The following is a 13,668-nucleotide window of genomic DNA, read 5'->3' as shown; positions in this document are numbered from 1 at the left end:
ATGAGAATGGAGACATGAATCCTATGTTAATCAGTGGATTAAGCTGAGCAAATGGCCTTCTTTCAACAGGAGGGGCCGCACCCCAAACTGCGAGCCCCCAGTACACAGCCTCCCCTGAGGCCAGAGAAAAGAAGTGAAGTCACTCAGTCATGTCCGACTCTTTTAGACCCCATGGACTGTGGCCTGCCAGGCTCTTCCATCCATGGGATTTTCTAGGCAAGAATACTGGAGTGGGTTGCCATTTCCTTCTCCAGGGGATCTTCCTGACCCAGGGACTGGAACTCGAGTCTCTTGAGTCTCCTGCATTGGAGATTCTTTACCACTGTGCCACCTGGGAGGCCCAGCTATATGTGTATATACAAATATATATATATATACATCTAACCCTCTATGACCTCCATCCCACCCCTCTAGGTCATCACAGAGCATCGAGTTGAGCTTCCTGTGCTTTGTAGCAGGTTCACACTAGCTCTTTATTTTACACATGGTGGTGTGCATATGTCGATCCTAACGTCCCAGTTCATCCCACCCTCTCCTTCACCTGCTGCGTCTACATGTCTGCTCTGTACATCCGCATCTCTATTCCTGCCCTGGGAATAGGTTTATCTGTACCAGTTTTCTGGATTGCATATCCATGCTTAAATACCCGATACTACTTTTTCTGACTTACTTCACTCTGTATGACTGATTCTAGGCCCATCTACATCTTTACAAACAACCCCCCAAATACGGAGCACTTCACCGTTTGGGTGTCATCCTCACGCAGGGGCCATGCTAATCTTTGTGTCGTTCCAATTTTAGTATTTGCTGCAGAAGTGAGTGCTACAAAAACCTTTTGATGTCACGGGCTCTTTCTGTCAAGTACTTCAGCACCTTTTGTCTGGAGGCTGGTTGCATCTGATGTTGGCAGATAAGGTGGGACCAACATTCTGGAAAAGCTGGGGCAAGGTGTGAGCCTGATGTCAGAAGGGAGACTGAAGGATATGATCACTGCCCCCCACACCCCACCTGACCCCAGACTGTCCCTCTGCAGACCAGGCCTCTCTGCCTCTCAAGTCACTGCTGATTCTCCCTGAATGAAATCAGAGGGGAACAGAGAGCAGGGCAGAGCAGACTTCAAGGCCAGAAACCCAACCCCAGAGCACCCCTGGAAACAGGTGCTGTCACTCAGGGTGTGGGAAATTCCCAGCTCGAACTGCCGTCTGAGCACAGAGGTGCCCAGGGGCAGGTGGTTTCCTTGGGGGCAGGTGCTCCTGGACTCGTCCTCCCTGTGCAGCCACCTGGGCCCTGCTCCTTTCCAGCCTGCCTGCCAGCATGGCCCAGAAAGAGCCACCCCAGGGCTCCTGTGCTGTTTTTCCAGTGATGCCCAACACGGTCATGCTGGACTGAGGCCCCGGGAGGCTGGGGCAGGAGAGCTGAGACCCACGGCTTGACCCCAGAGTTTGGTTTTAGGGGAAGCACAGCAAAACAGGAGGCGTGTCTCTCAGCCTGTTTCCTTCTTGTTTCCTTCATCCCTGGAAAGACTGAAAAAAAGTCCTCAACATTAACAAAATTGAAGGGAGGGACATGCGTCCTAAAAAGTTCAGAGAGCAAAACAAGCCAGGACAAAGTCCCTGGGGCCGTGTCCCCTTGGTGCTGCGGCAGCCTCTGCGGTGGCCTCTGGAGTGGCCTCAACACAGCATCTGTGCCTCAAGGGAAGAGCAGAAGGGACCTCCTGTCTGGGAATTTCCCTTCACCCAGTGACAGCTCCACTCACCAAGCTTTGCCCAGAGCTCTGGACCACCTTGGCCCTGACCATGGGCTCCTGAGTCAGCCACAGAGTAGAGTTAACTGGGGCTGGAGGGGAAAGCTGGGAGGCTGGCCAGTGTTAGAGCCAGCAGGATGGGCCCAGCAAGCAGGATCAAGCAGAGAGGCTAAGGGGCTCAGGGTAGCTCCCGCAGTGCCCCCTGGTGGCTAAAAGCAGCCCTAGCCCACCCCTAAGAGCCCAGACTGTTGTTCAGCCGCTAAGCCCTGTTCAACTCTTCGTGACCCCATGGACTGCAGCACGCCGGGCTCCTCTGTCCTGCACTGTCTCCTGGAGTTTGCTCAAATTCGTGTCTGTTCAGTCAGTGATGCCATCCAACTAGCTCATCCTCTGTTGCCCACTTCTTCCCTCAATCGTTCCAGGCATCAGGGTCTTTTCCAATGAGTCAGTTCTTTACATCAGGTGGCCAAAGTACTGGAGCTTCAGCTTCAGTGTCAGTCCTTCCAATGAATGTTCAGGGTTGATTTCCTTTAGGATTGGCTGGTTTGATCTCCTTGCCGTCCAAGGGACTCTCAAGAATCTTCTCCAGCACCACAGTTCGAAAGCATCAAATTTTTGGTGCTCAGCCTTCTTTGTGAGCCAACTCTCACATCGGTACCTGACTGCTGGAACTACTAGCTTACCTTCTGCCCATGGCGCAGACCGGATGAGAGAGCAGGATCGAGAATCTTATTACAAGTTTTCCCCCGCAGTTCTCTCTTGCCTCACCCTATCCTAGCCCTGACTTTCACCCTAGGATGGTGGATGGAGGGTCACCTTGCTCTCTGGCCGGGGGTGCTGAAAGCTGGGTGAGGGCTTGGGGTCCTTTCCACCCCTGTGGCCCCAGGTATTACATGTCTGGAGTCCTAGTTCCACAGCAGCAGACAGACTGAAGTTTTCACGCTGACATGGGAATTTTGTTTTCCCAGTCCTAGCTAGGTTTGAGCTCAGCTACAGCAGCAGTTTTGACAGCCCTGACCATACCCTAAGGGTTTATATATATATTTTTAAGATAACAAGAAGCACAGCCAAGGGTGAGGCAGTATGCTGGGCGGCCATGACACTGGAAAACATTCTCTAAAAACACCACATTTCTGACAGTTTTGAAGTGATCTGTTGACAGTTGTTATGACTTAGGTGAAAATGACATCTTTTCAACCAAAGGTGTTAGGACAAGTGAATATCCACATGCCACAGCTTACACAAAAATCAACTCAAATGGATCCAAGACAGAAATGTAAGAGCCAAAACTGTTAAACTCTTAGAAGGAAACAGGGGTGTAAATCTTCAAGACCTGGGATTAGACAACTGTCTTTTAAATAGGACACCAAAAGCACAAGCACGAAAAGAAAAAATAAATACATTTGACTTCATCCAAGTTAAAACCTTTGTGTATCAAAAGACACTATCAAGAAAGTAAAAAGCAAGCTACAGAATGGGGAAAATATTTGCAAATCATAGATCTGACAGTATCCAGAATACATAAAGAATTTTCACAACTCAGTAACAAAAAGATGTAAACCAATTTAGAAATGAGCCAGGACTTCCCTGGTGGCACAGTGGCTAAGACTCCAAGGTCTCAATGCAGAGGGCTCGGGTTCAATCCCTGGTCAGGGAACTAGATCCCACATGCTGCAACTAAGAGTTTGCATGCTTTAACTAAAGATCCCACACTTACAAATCAATAAATTAAATATTTTTAAATGGGCTGATTTGAATAGACATTTCTCCAAGAAGATATACAAACTGCTAATTACCACACTGAAAAGATGTTCAACATCATTAACCATTAAGGAAATGAAATCAGAACTTCAGTAAGATAACACTGTTCAAAAAACCAGAAAATAAATTTTGGTGAGGATGTGGAAAATTCCCAGTGTTATGTTCCCACTGTTGGTGGGAATGTAAAATGGTACAGCCACTGTTGAAAATACTTCAGTGGTTCCTCAAAAAGTTAAACACAGAGTAAAAATATGAACCAGCAATTTCATTCCTACATATATAACCAAGAGAAGGAAAGCATGTCCAGGACTTTCCTGGTGGTCCAGTGGTTAAGAATCCACCTGCCACTGCAGGGGAGATGGTTTCCACCACTGGTCCAGGATGATTCCACATGCCTCGAAGGAACTGAGCCCGTGTATCACAGCCACTGAAGCCTGCGTGCCCTAGAGCCCGTGCTCTGCAGCAAGAGAAGCCACCACAATGAGAAACCTGTGCACTGCAACTAGAGAGGAGCCTCCACTCGCTGTAACTAGAGAAAGCCCTTGTGCAGCAATGAAGACCCAGCACAGCCAAAAAAAAGAATTCCTGAACTCTGCTTAAAAAATTATGTCCACTCTTGCCTGGAGAATCCCATGGAGAGAGGAGCCTGGTAGGCTACAGTCCATGGGGTAGCAAAGAGTCAGACACGACTGAGCAACTTCACTTTCACTTTCAATAAATATTTTAAAAAAAAAATTATGTCCACACAAAAACCTGTGCACATATGTATACAGCAGTATTATTTACAACAGGCAAAAAGTGTGTTTCCATTTCTTGGACACTCAAATGTCCATCCATTGAGAATCACCAGGGATCTTCCCAACCCAGGGATCGAATCCAGGTCTCCACAGTGCAAGCAGATTGTTTACCATCTGAGCCACCAGGGAGCCCCCAAAATCTACATACAATACCTTACACAAAAATTAATTCAGATGGGTCAAAGACCTAAATACAAGTGTTAAAACTATTAAACTCTTAGAAAGAAACATCGGTGTAAACCTTTGAAACCTTTGATCAGTTAGTGGTGGCATATCCATACAATGAAATGTAAAAACAAGTGAAATATTTACAAGCCACCACATGGATGAACCTGGAAAACATTGTTCCCTGAGGGGTCCAGCAACCCAGGCTGACATTTCTTGTCTTATAGTTCAGGGAGGCCCCAGCCTCTGCGATCTGGAAACTTGGGAACACTCAGGTCCAAAGGGCTACCTTCTTACATGATCCCGCCTTTTGAAAACGTCTGAAGATCTGATGGACTCCATTCTCCAGGTTTGCCCTCTCCTTTAGCTGATTCCTTCTGAGGTCATGCTTTTGGACATCAACCACTATTTTTTTTTTAATCTCTGCAATTAAAAAAAAATATATTGGGACTTCCCTGGTGGTCCAGTGGTTAAGACTCTGCACTTCCACTGCAGGAGGCGCAGGTTTGATCCCCGGTCAGGGGACTGTGATCCCATCTGCTGTACATTGTGGCCAAAAAAAAAAAAAGTCCTCCTTTCTTTTCATTTTCAGCATGCACCCAAACTTCTGAGCTTGAGTCCTCCCTGCAGAGGTGGCTGCATATATCACACATGGCCTGGAAAGTGGCTACCATGGACCGAGTGTCTGGTCCACACACTTGCTTATGCCTGAGGCCCTGCTCTGTCAGGCTCCATTCTTGGCTCCAGACACTGCAGTGAGCAAGTTCCTGCAAAGTAAATCCTCGTGAAATTTACATCCTATTGAAGGAAGAATGAAAAGCAGATGCTGAACATTCTGAGTGATGTTTTTGGTTTTGAAGAAAAATTCAGCACAGTAGGGGGATAGAGGGTCATGGGGGGCAGAGGTATGTGTGTGCTTGTGCATTTAAGGGGAGATGGCAGAACCCCTCTCAGCTTGAAGTGTTTCTCAAAGAGTCATAGCCCCAGTGTCCTGACAGACAGGGAACTCACAAACAAGCAGACATACTCAGACTGTTGAGCAGGCCAGAGGTAAACTTCCTTGCAAGACCTGCCCAGCAGTATGGCCAGAGACAGGCAAACCCAAACAGCTCCAGGGTCTCTTTCATTTTTAAAATTTTTGTTTTTCTGGTTTTGGTTAAATAGCATGCAGGATCTTAGTTTCCTGACCAGGGTTTGAACCTGCACTCCCTGAACTGGGAATGGAGAGTCATAACCACTGGATCACTGGAGAAGTCCTAGGTCTCCTTCTTTTAAGGTCAAGTTTAGCTGGGGTGCAAAGAGAGCAGCTTCAGCTCTTTGAGCAAAGGGAATTTGTAAGCAGCCATCTCCAGGAGGAGTCTGTGGCCTTTGGGAGGAAGTACCTCTTTGTCCTCACCTTGATGAGAGCTGCTCAGGATCACTTTCTTCCTCCTGGAAGATCCTGGTTTGGGATCCTAGTGGCCAAAGGCCTGGCAAGACATCATTTAGCTATGGAGGTTGTTTTTAAGGTAAAGATACGAGAATTCACACCTTTTGTGTCTCTGTCAACCTGGGAGCACTTGCAATGTCACCTTGCAAAAGGCAACTTGCAGCCCACCAACTTTGTGACTTAGGGTAAGACATCTAACATTTTAGGCCCCTAAGAATGATTATAGTACCTACTTCATAGTGTTTGGTGAGGAGTTAATAAAATGATGAATGTAAAGGGCTGGGTCATGGGACTTCCCTGGTGGTTCAGTGATTAAGACTGCACTTCAGCTCATGGAGCTTAGTTTTGATCCCTGGTCAGGGAACTGGGATCCCAAATAATCACATGAGGAAGCCAAAAACAAAAACAAAAAAAGGCTAGGTCATGTCTTATAAAGCTAAAATAATTGAAACAGTGGCAGTGGCATAAGGATAGACATATAGACCTATAGAATAGAGAACCCAGAAGTAAACTTGTATACATAATGAGTTGATTTCCAATAAGAGTGCCAAGACTATTCAATGCAGAAAAGACAGTCTCTTCAACAAATGGCATTGGGAAAACTGGATATCCACATGCAAAAAAATGAAACTGGATGCTTAGCTTATGCCACATATAAAAATTAACTGAAAATCGATTAGAAACCTAAATAAGAGTGAAGACCATAAAACTCTTAGGAGAAAAAGTGAGGACAAATCTTCATAATCTTGGATTTGACAATGGTCTCTTAAACATGACACCAAAACACAAGCAACAAAAGACAAAAATAAATTGGAATTCATCAAACTTGGAAACTTTTGTACATCAAAGGACACTACAAGAAAGTGGAAAAAAAAAACCCTACAGGATGGGAGAAAATATTTGCAAATCATATATCTGATAGAATCCAGAAAATATAAAGAAAATCTAGGGCTCAGCAACAAGGCAACCTGATTGAAAAATGGCCAAGTGACTTGGAAAGAGGATAAACAAATGGCCAAAAGGCATGTGAAAAGATGTTCAACATCATTAGACACTGCTGCTGCTGCTGCTGCTAAGTCGCTTCAGTCGTGTCCGACTCTGCGACCCCATAGACGGCAGCCCACCAGGCTCCCCTGTCCCTGGGATTCTCCAGGCAAGAACACTGGAGTGGGTTGCCATTTCCTTCTCCAATGTATGAAAGTGAAAAGTGAAAGTGAAGTCACTGAGTCGTATCCAACTCTCAGCGACACCATGGACTGCAGCCCACCAGGCTTCTCCATCCATGGGATTTTCCAGGCAAGAGTGCTGGAGTGGGGTGCCATTGCCTTCTCCGTCATTAGACACTAGGGAAATGCAAATCAAAACCTCAATTAGATACCACTTCTCACCTACTAGAATGACCATAATCTTTAAAAAAATTTTTTTAAAAGGGAAGTAAGTGTTGATAACAATGTGGAGAAATTGGAACCTTCATACGTTACTGGTAGGAATGTGAAATGGCACAACTGCTCTGGAAAATGGTTTAGTAGTTCCCCGAAAAGTTATACATAGAATATCCATACAACCCAGCAATTCCACTTCTTGTTATCCATCCATACACCAAAGAATATGTCCATGGAAGCATTACTCACAAAGCCAAAATGTAGAAACCACCCAAGTGTCTATTAATGAAGTAATGGATACATGTGGTATATCTATAAAATGTAACATTATTCAGCCATAAAAAGGAAGGAAGTATTGACACAGGCTTCAACGTGTATAAACCTTTAAAACGTTACACCATGGACTTCCCTGATGTTCTAGTCATTAAGAACCCGGCTTCCAATGCAGGGGACACTAGTTCGATCCCTGGTCTGGAAAGATCCTACATGACTCAGGGCAACTAAGCCCATGTGTGACAACTACTGAGCCTGTGCTCCGTAACAAGAGGAGCCACCACAATGAAAAGCCCATGCACCACAACTAGAGAGTAACCCCCACTCACCACAGCTAGAAAAAGCCCATGTGTGGCAACAAAGACCCAACTCAGCCAAAAATAAGTAAAAATCTAAAAAATTATTTTAAAAGACCATTATCTTAAAAAAAAAAAAAAGATTACTCTTAGTATATAAGTCCCTTCCCTGGAGGCTAAGATGGTAAAGAATCTGCCTGCAATGAAGGAGACCCAGGTTCAATCCCTGGGGATAATCCCCCGGAGTAGGAAATGACAACCCACTCCAGTATTATTGCCTGGAGAATCCCACGGACAGAATACCCTGGCGGGCTAGGTCCATGGGGTCCCAAAGAGTTGGACACAACTGAAGTGACTTAAGCAATGCAAGCTTTGGATGTAATTAATGCCCCTGAATTGTACACTTGACAGTTTTAAAATGCTAAATTTTGCTATGTATATTTTGCCACACACACACACAAAAGACGAGGCATTGTCTTTCACAGCAACTTGTCCATAAGAGCATCATGGATCCTATAAAAGTTCGGAGAGTCTGGGGAGCCTGCTCCCCTCAAGAATGTGCAGTCAGGGTGGCAGTCTGGTGGCCAAACAAGGGAGCTGAAAGAGACCAGTCGGAGCCAGTCTCAGAAGTGGCATTTGTGTGACAGTGATGTTGGAGGCTTTTAATTGCTCCTGAATTAATGTGCTATTTCTCACCCCTGGGGCGCCTGGGTTTAATTACTGTCTTAGGTCACATATGCAAATGAGTCTGCTATCATTCCTGGTCCCCATGGATGGCAGCCTGATTACCAGCCCTCACACTTTGCAGCAAGATGGGCAGGAAGAAGAGGGGGATGCCACTGGCCAGGCTGGCCTCCCCCTTAGAGCTGATGAGCAGAATCGGATAAAGTGGTACCCTGCCTGCCCCATTTATGGGTCTTTGTGGGCTGATGTGTTCAAGGTTGTGTCTGGGGAGTTGTTGCTACCTGAAGGCACCAGGAGGTTGCTTGTCAACAGCAGAGGAGCTCTGGAGGGCCTAAACCCCCAGGGCTCCTGGGGACAGAGGATTCTTACAGGAAAGGAACTGCATTGGGAAGATGTCAGCCTGCAGAAGAGACCGTGGACACAGAGTGGCAGATTCAAAAGCAGCTGCCTTCAGGAGACAATGGCCGTGGACTTCCCTGGTGGTCCGATAATTAAGACTCCAGCCTTTCACTGCAGGGGACACAGGTTTGATCCCTGGTCAAGAAACTAAGATCCCACATGCTGCACAGTGAAGTCAAAAAAAGGAAGATGGCCAACTGCTGCCTTCTAGGAATGTGGGCCCAGTGTTGTCAAGTTTTAATGTCTAATGTCAATCCATTAGAACCCAGAAATTGGAATTTTCACAAGAAATCTGTGTTTTAGATTCTTGACAACTAATTTGAATTTAAAAACCACTAGGTTGTTTGCTTTTCGGGGAGGCAGTTAATTGGGAAGGGGCTCAAGAAACTCCTGGGGTGTTGGAAATGGTCTGTTGTGTTAGTAATGCTGGTTACCAGGTGCATTTTTAAAAACACATCAGACTGTACACTTAAAACAGTTACATGCGGACTTCCCTGGTGTCCAGTGGCTAAGACTCCACACTCCCAATGCAGGGGGCCCTGGTTTCATTCCTGATTAGGGAACTAGATCCTACACGCCACAACAAAGACCCAGAGCAGCAAATAAATATTTAAAAGACAACACAGTAAAACAACAGGTACCTGTGACTGAAGGTAAATCATACCTCAGTGAATTTGGCTCAGTGGGTCCCCATACTTCTCTAGGATTGCTATGAACTTTCCGCTCTAAACTCTGCCCCTTTTTTCTTCAGTCATGGCCACAGGGGCTTTCTAAGCACTCAAGGGCGCCTTCCCCTTTCCCTATGCCCTGGACCTCTTCCTTTGTTGTTCGTGGACTACAGCATGCCAGGCTTTCCCCATGTACCTCTTCCTAGGTAAGTGTATCAGCACTTGATGGTCTAATTCATTCTATTCTGGGTGGGAGGCTAAGGTGATGTGACCATTTCTTTTTTTAAATTAATTTTTATTGGAGTATGTGTGCATGCATGCCAAGTCACTTCAGTCTTGTCTGACTCTGCGACCCCATGGACTATAGCCTGCCAGGCACCTCTCTCTGTGGGGATTCTCCAGGCAAGAATACTGGAGTGGGTTGCCATGCCCTCCTCCAGGGGATCTTTCCGACCCAGAGATGGAACATGAGTCTCTCAGGTCTCCGCCCCTGGTAGGTGGGTGCTTAACCAGCTGAGCCATCAAGAAAGCTGCTTTATAAACTTGCGCTCGTTTCTACAGTACAGCAAAAGGAATCAGCTATATGTATACATATGTTCCCTCTTTCTTGGATTTCCTTCCCATTTAGGTCACCACAGAGCGCTAAGAGTTCCCTGAGCTACACCGTTGTTTCTAATTATCTCTTTTATGTACAGTATCAGTAGTGGATATGGCCATCCCAATCTCCCGATTCATCCCCCCGCACCATGTGACCATTTATGGCAGGGGTCTCCAACCCTCAAGACAGATCAATACTGGTCCATGAACCTGTTAGGAACCAGGCTTCACAGCAAGAGTTGAGCTGGTGAAGTTTCATCTGCTGTTCCCCATCGCTCGTATTATCGCCTGAACCATCATCCCCCAGTCCCAGTGCCAGTCCATGGAAAAACTGTCTTCCATGAAACCAGTCCCTGGTGCCAAACCATGTAGAGAGCTGACTCGACATGGAGTTCTTAAGTCAAGAAGAAGGCTCCTGTCCAGGCTTCCTTCCTGCAAATGGCTCCGCTTGCAGTTCTGTGACTTGTGTTGACTGCCTTCAGCTGCCATCTTCCATTCTCAGCTGAATTCATTAAAATAAAATTACCAGGGCCAGAGGCACAGAGTATTACCAGGCTCAGAGCTGCATACTGGAGTCAGCTGGGAAAATTTTTTTAACACTGAGCCTCTGGTTTCCACTCTGAGGTTCTGATTTACTTGGCCTGGGAGGCAGAGGGGGTATTTCCCTCCCAGTGGTTAAGATTCTGCCTTCCGGTGCAGGGGGTGCGGGCTCGATCCTTGGTCTGCAAACTAAGATTCCCACATGATGCAGGGTATGGCCAAAACTTTAAAAACTTATGAGGAGACTCTAGTGAGTGAAAAGTTGCTCAGTCGTGTCTGACTTTTTGCTGCATCAATTCAGTTCAGTTCAGTCATTCAGTTGTGTCCGACTTTTTGTGACCCCATGGACTGCAGCACGCCAGGCCTCCCTGTCCATTACCAACTCCCGGAGTCTACTCAAACTCATGTCTGTTGAGTTCATGATCTGAGCCACAGTCAGCTCCTGGTCTTTTTTTGCTGACTGTATAGAGCTTCTCTATCTTTGGCTGCAAAGAATATAATCAACCTGATTTCCGTATTGACCATCTGGTGATGTCCATGTGTAGAGTCTTCTCTTATGTTGTTGGAAGAGGTTAGGGTTAGGGTTATAGTCCATGGAATTCTCCAGGCCAGAGTACTGGAGTGCGTAGCCTTTCCCTTCTCCAGGGGATCTTCCCAACCCAGGGATCGAACCTGGGTCTCTCACATTACACTCAGTTGAGTGCACCATGGAAGCCACCAGGAAGACACCAGGGAATTGAACTGGGGTCTCCTGCATTGCAGGCAGATTCTTTACCAGCTGAGCTACCAGGAAAACCCAGGGAGACTCTAAGGTATGGCCAACTAAAGTTTGCAAACTACACTGCTTCAAATTTTCAGTTGAGTTTTGTCACAGGAATCCGAAGCTGGAAGACAATCACAGGTGAAAAACCAATGTTTGTATTATGAGGTTAACTTTAAAAAAGAAAACACATAACACAAGTCCAGAGACTACTAACAAGAGCTACCAGAGATGTTTACTTCAAAAACACTTGGAAACTTTCAATCAGCGCTGCTCGTCCTGCTTCAGTCAGAATGCCCAGGAAAAGGCTAATGGTTTCTATTGCTTCAGTGTCAGCAACGTGCTGTTTCTGCTGGGTGAAAAGCTGTCAACCGTCCCCAGGGGCTCAGCATTCCCAGGGCCAGTGAGACCCCAGCAGCCTTCCTTCTGGGTGGAACAGATCTGAAAGGGCTCCTATCTATTCTTTAACCTGAGTGACAAATACCTTTAATTGCTGATCAGGAAATAGCGGGCTTTCCTGATGGCTCCTGAAATGCAGGAGACACAGGCGATTCAGGTTCGATTGGTGGGTCAGGAAGAGCCCCTGGAGGAGGAAATGGCAACCCACTTCTGTATTCTTGCCTGGGAAATTCCATGGACAGAGGAGCCTGGCAGGCTTCAACTTAAAGACAGAGTCAGGCACAACTGAGCGACTAAGCATAGGAAATGTTGACATGCAACCAAATTTAGCAATCTGTTTGGATGAACAAAGTCCAGTCAGACTGTCAGGCCCAGTTCAATCACTTCCTTGTAGAATCAGTTTTCAGATGGGAACCAGTCATACAAAGCTGGGATAGGTTAGCAGTTTTGGCTGTACACAGGAGGGCTGAACCACATTAGGTGAAGTAGGGTCTTGTTATCTGGAGATGAAGGATGGCTTCAGACATTTGTGTGTGGTTGCCAAGTTCACATAAGATAGGAGTCCTGCTATTCAAATATTAATCTAGGTATTACTGTGAAGCTATTCTGCAGATGTAATTCAAACCACTGTTGACGCTGAACAAGGAATTTTCTTGGATGATCTGGGTGGGCCTGAATCAGGTGAAAGTTCTTAAAGCAGGGATTACACTAGAGAGGAGTTTCACCTGAACACGTGTTTTCCCGATCACACTCCCTTCTGATTGGCCAGACTATGGACTCTCTCAGTATGCCCCTCAATCATAGGAGCCAATTCCTTGCAATCAATCTCAATATTGAGGCTACAGTCCAGGGGTCACAGAGTCAGACACGACTGAGTGACTAACACTGTCTTCTAGTCCTGCTTCTTGGGTTAGAGAGATGGGCAATGAACAAGAATGTCCACAAGGGGGCCTCTCTGGGTTCAGTTCAGTCACTTGGTCGTTCAACTCTGCCACCCCATGGACTGCAGCATGCCAGGCCTCCCTGTCCATCACCAACTCCCAGTTTACTCCGATGATCCCCTTCTCCTCCAGCCTTCAATTTTCCCCAGCATCAGGGTCTTCAATGAGTCAGTTCTTTGTATCAGGTGGCCAAAGTATTGGAGTTTCAGCTTCAGGATCAGTCCTTCCAATGAATATTCAGGACTGATTTCCTTTAGGATGGACTGGTTGGCTCTCCTTGCAACGCAAGAGGCTCTCAGCGGGTTTTAAAACACAATTCAAGGGATTTGTATCAAGTCAGGGGAAGTAAATAAAACATTAGTAGAACACCAGAAATCAAGGGGCAGAGGACAGAGAAGCCACAGTATTTTCACCTCTTACTGGTGCTCATCCATTACTCCAGACAGTACTCAAGGCAGTGGGTATCAGCAACATGAAGCCTCTGAACACTTGAGATCAGGCAGATGAAAATAAGGAATGAATCAAATCTTAACTTATTTAGCTGCCCTTGAGGTACCCTGTGAGAGCTCTGCATTTTTCTCTCCCGAACAAGTTTGGTCCTGAAGTGGGGCCCTGCCTCCTGGCACCGACCCAGCTTCTGCTGTAGGGCATGGGTTGACCCCTCTCTCACCTTTTCCCCAACATGCTCTCCCCAAAGTCTTATACAATGTCCTCCACAAACTCCTGTTCCTTCTATCAGACACAAAGCCTCTGGTTCTTGTAGAGGTGCTTCCTGAATACCCAAGATGTGAGAACAGACTCAGACACTACTTCATATACACAGGGCATATATA

General features: G+C 46.4%; 1 non-coding gene across 1 annotated transcript; it reads right to left on the bottom strand.

Annotated features, from left to right (window-relative positions):
* Window positions 1-722: 722 nt before the first annotated feature.
* LOC114117414 (U6 spliceosomal RNA) lies at window positions 723-826 on the bottom strand. The gene has a single exon (XR_003591114.1). It is a non-coding gene; the product is annotated as a U6 spliceosomal RNA (small nuclear RNA).
* Between the last annotated feature and the right edge of the window lie 12,842 nt (window positions 827-13,668).

The sequence above is a fragment of the Ovis aries genome, chromosome 12 (assembly GCF_016772045.2).
Source record: "Ovis aries strain OAR_USU_Benz2616 breed Rambouillet chromosome 12, ARS-UI_Ramb_v3.0, whole genome shotgun sequence".
In the NCBI taxonomy this organism is placed as follows: domain Eukaryota; kingdom Metazoa; phylum Chordata; class Mammalia; order Artiodactyla; family Bovidae; genus Ovis; species Ovis aries.
Note: the sequence above shows the minus strand (reverse complement) of the source record. Positions and strands in the feature narration are given on the sequence as shown.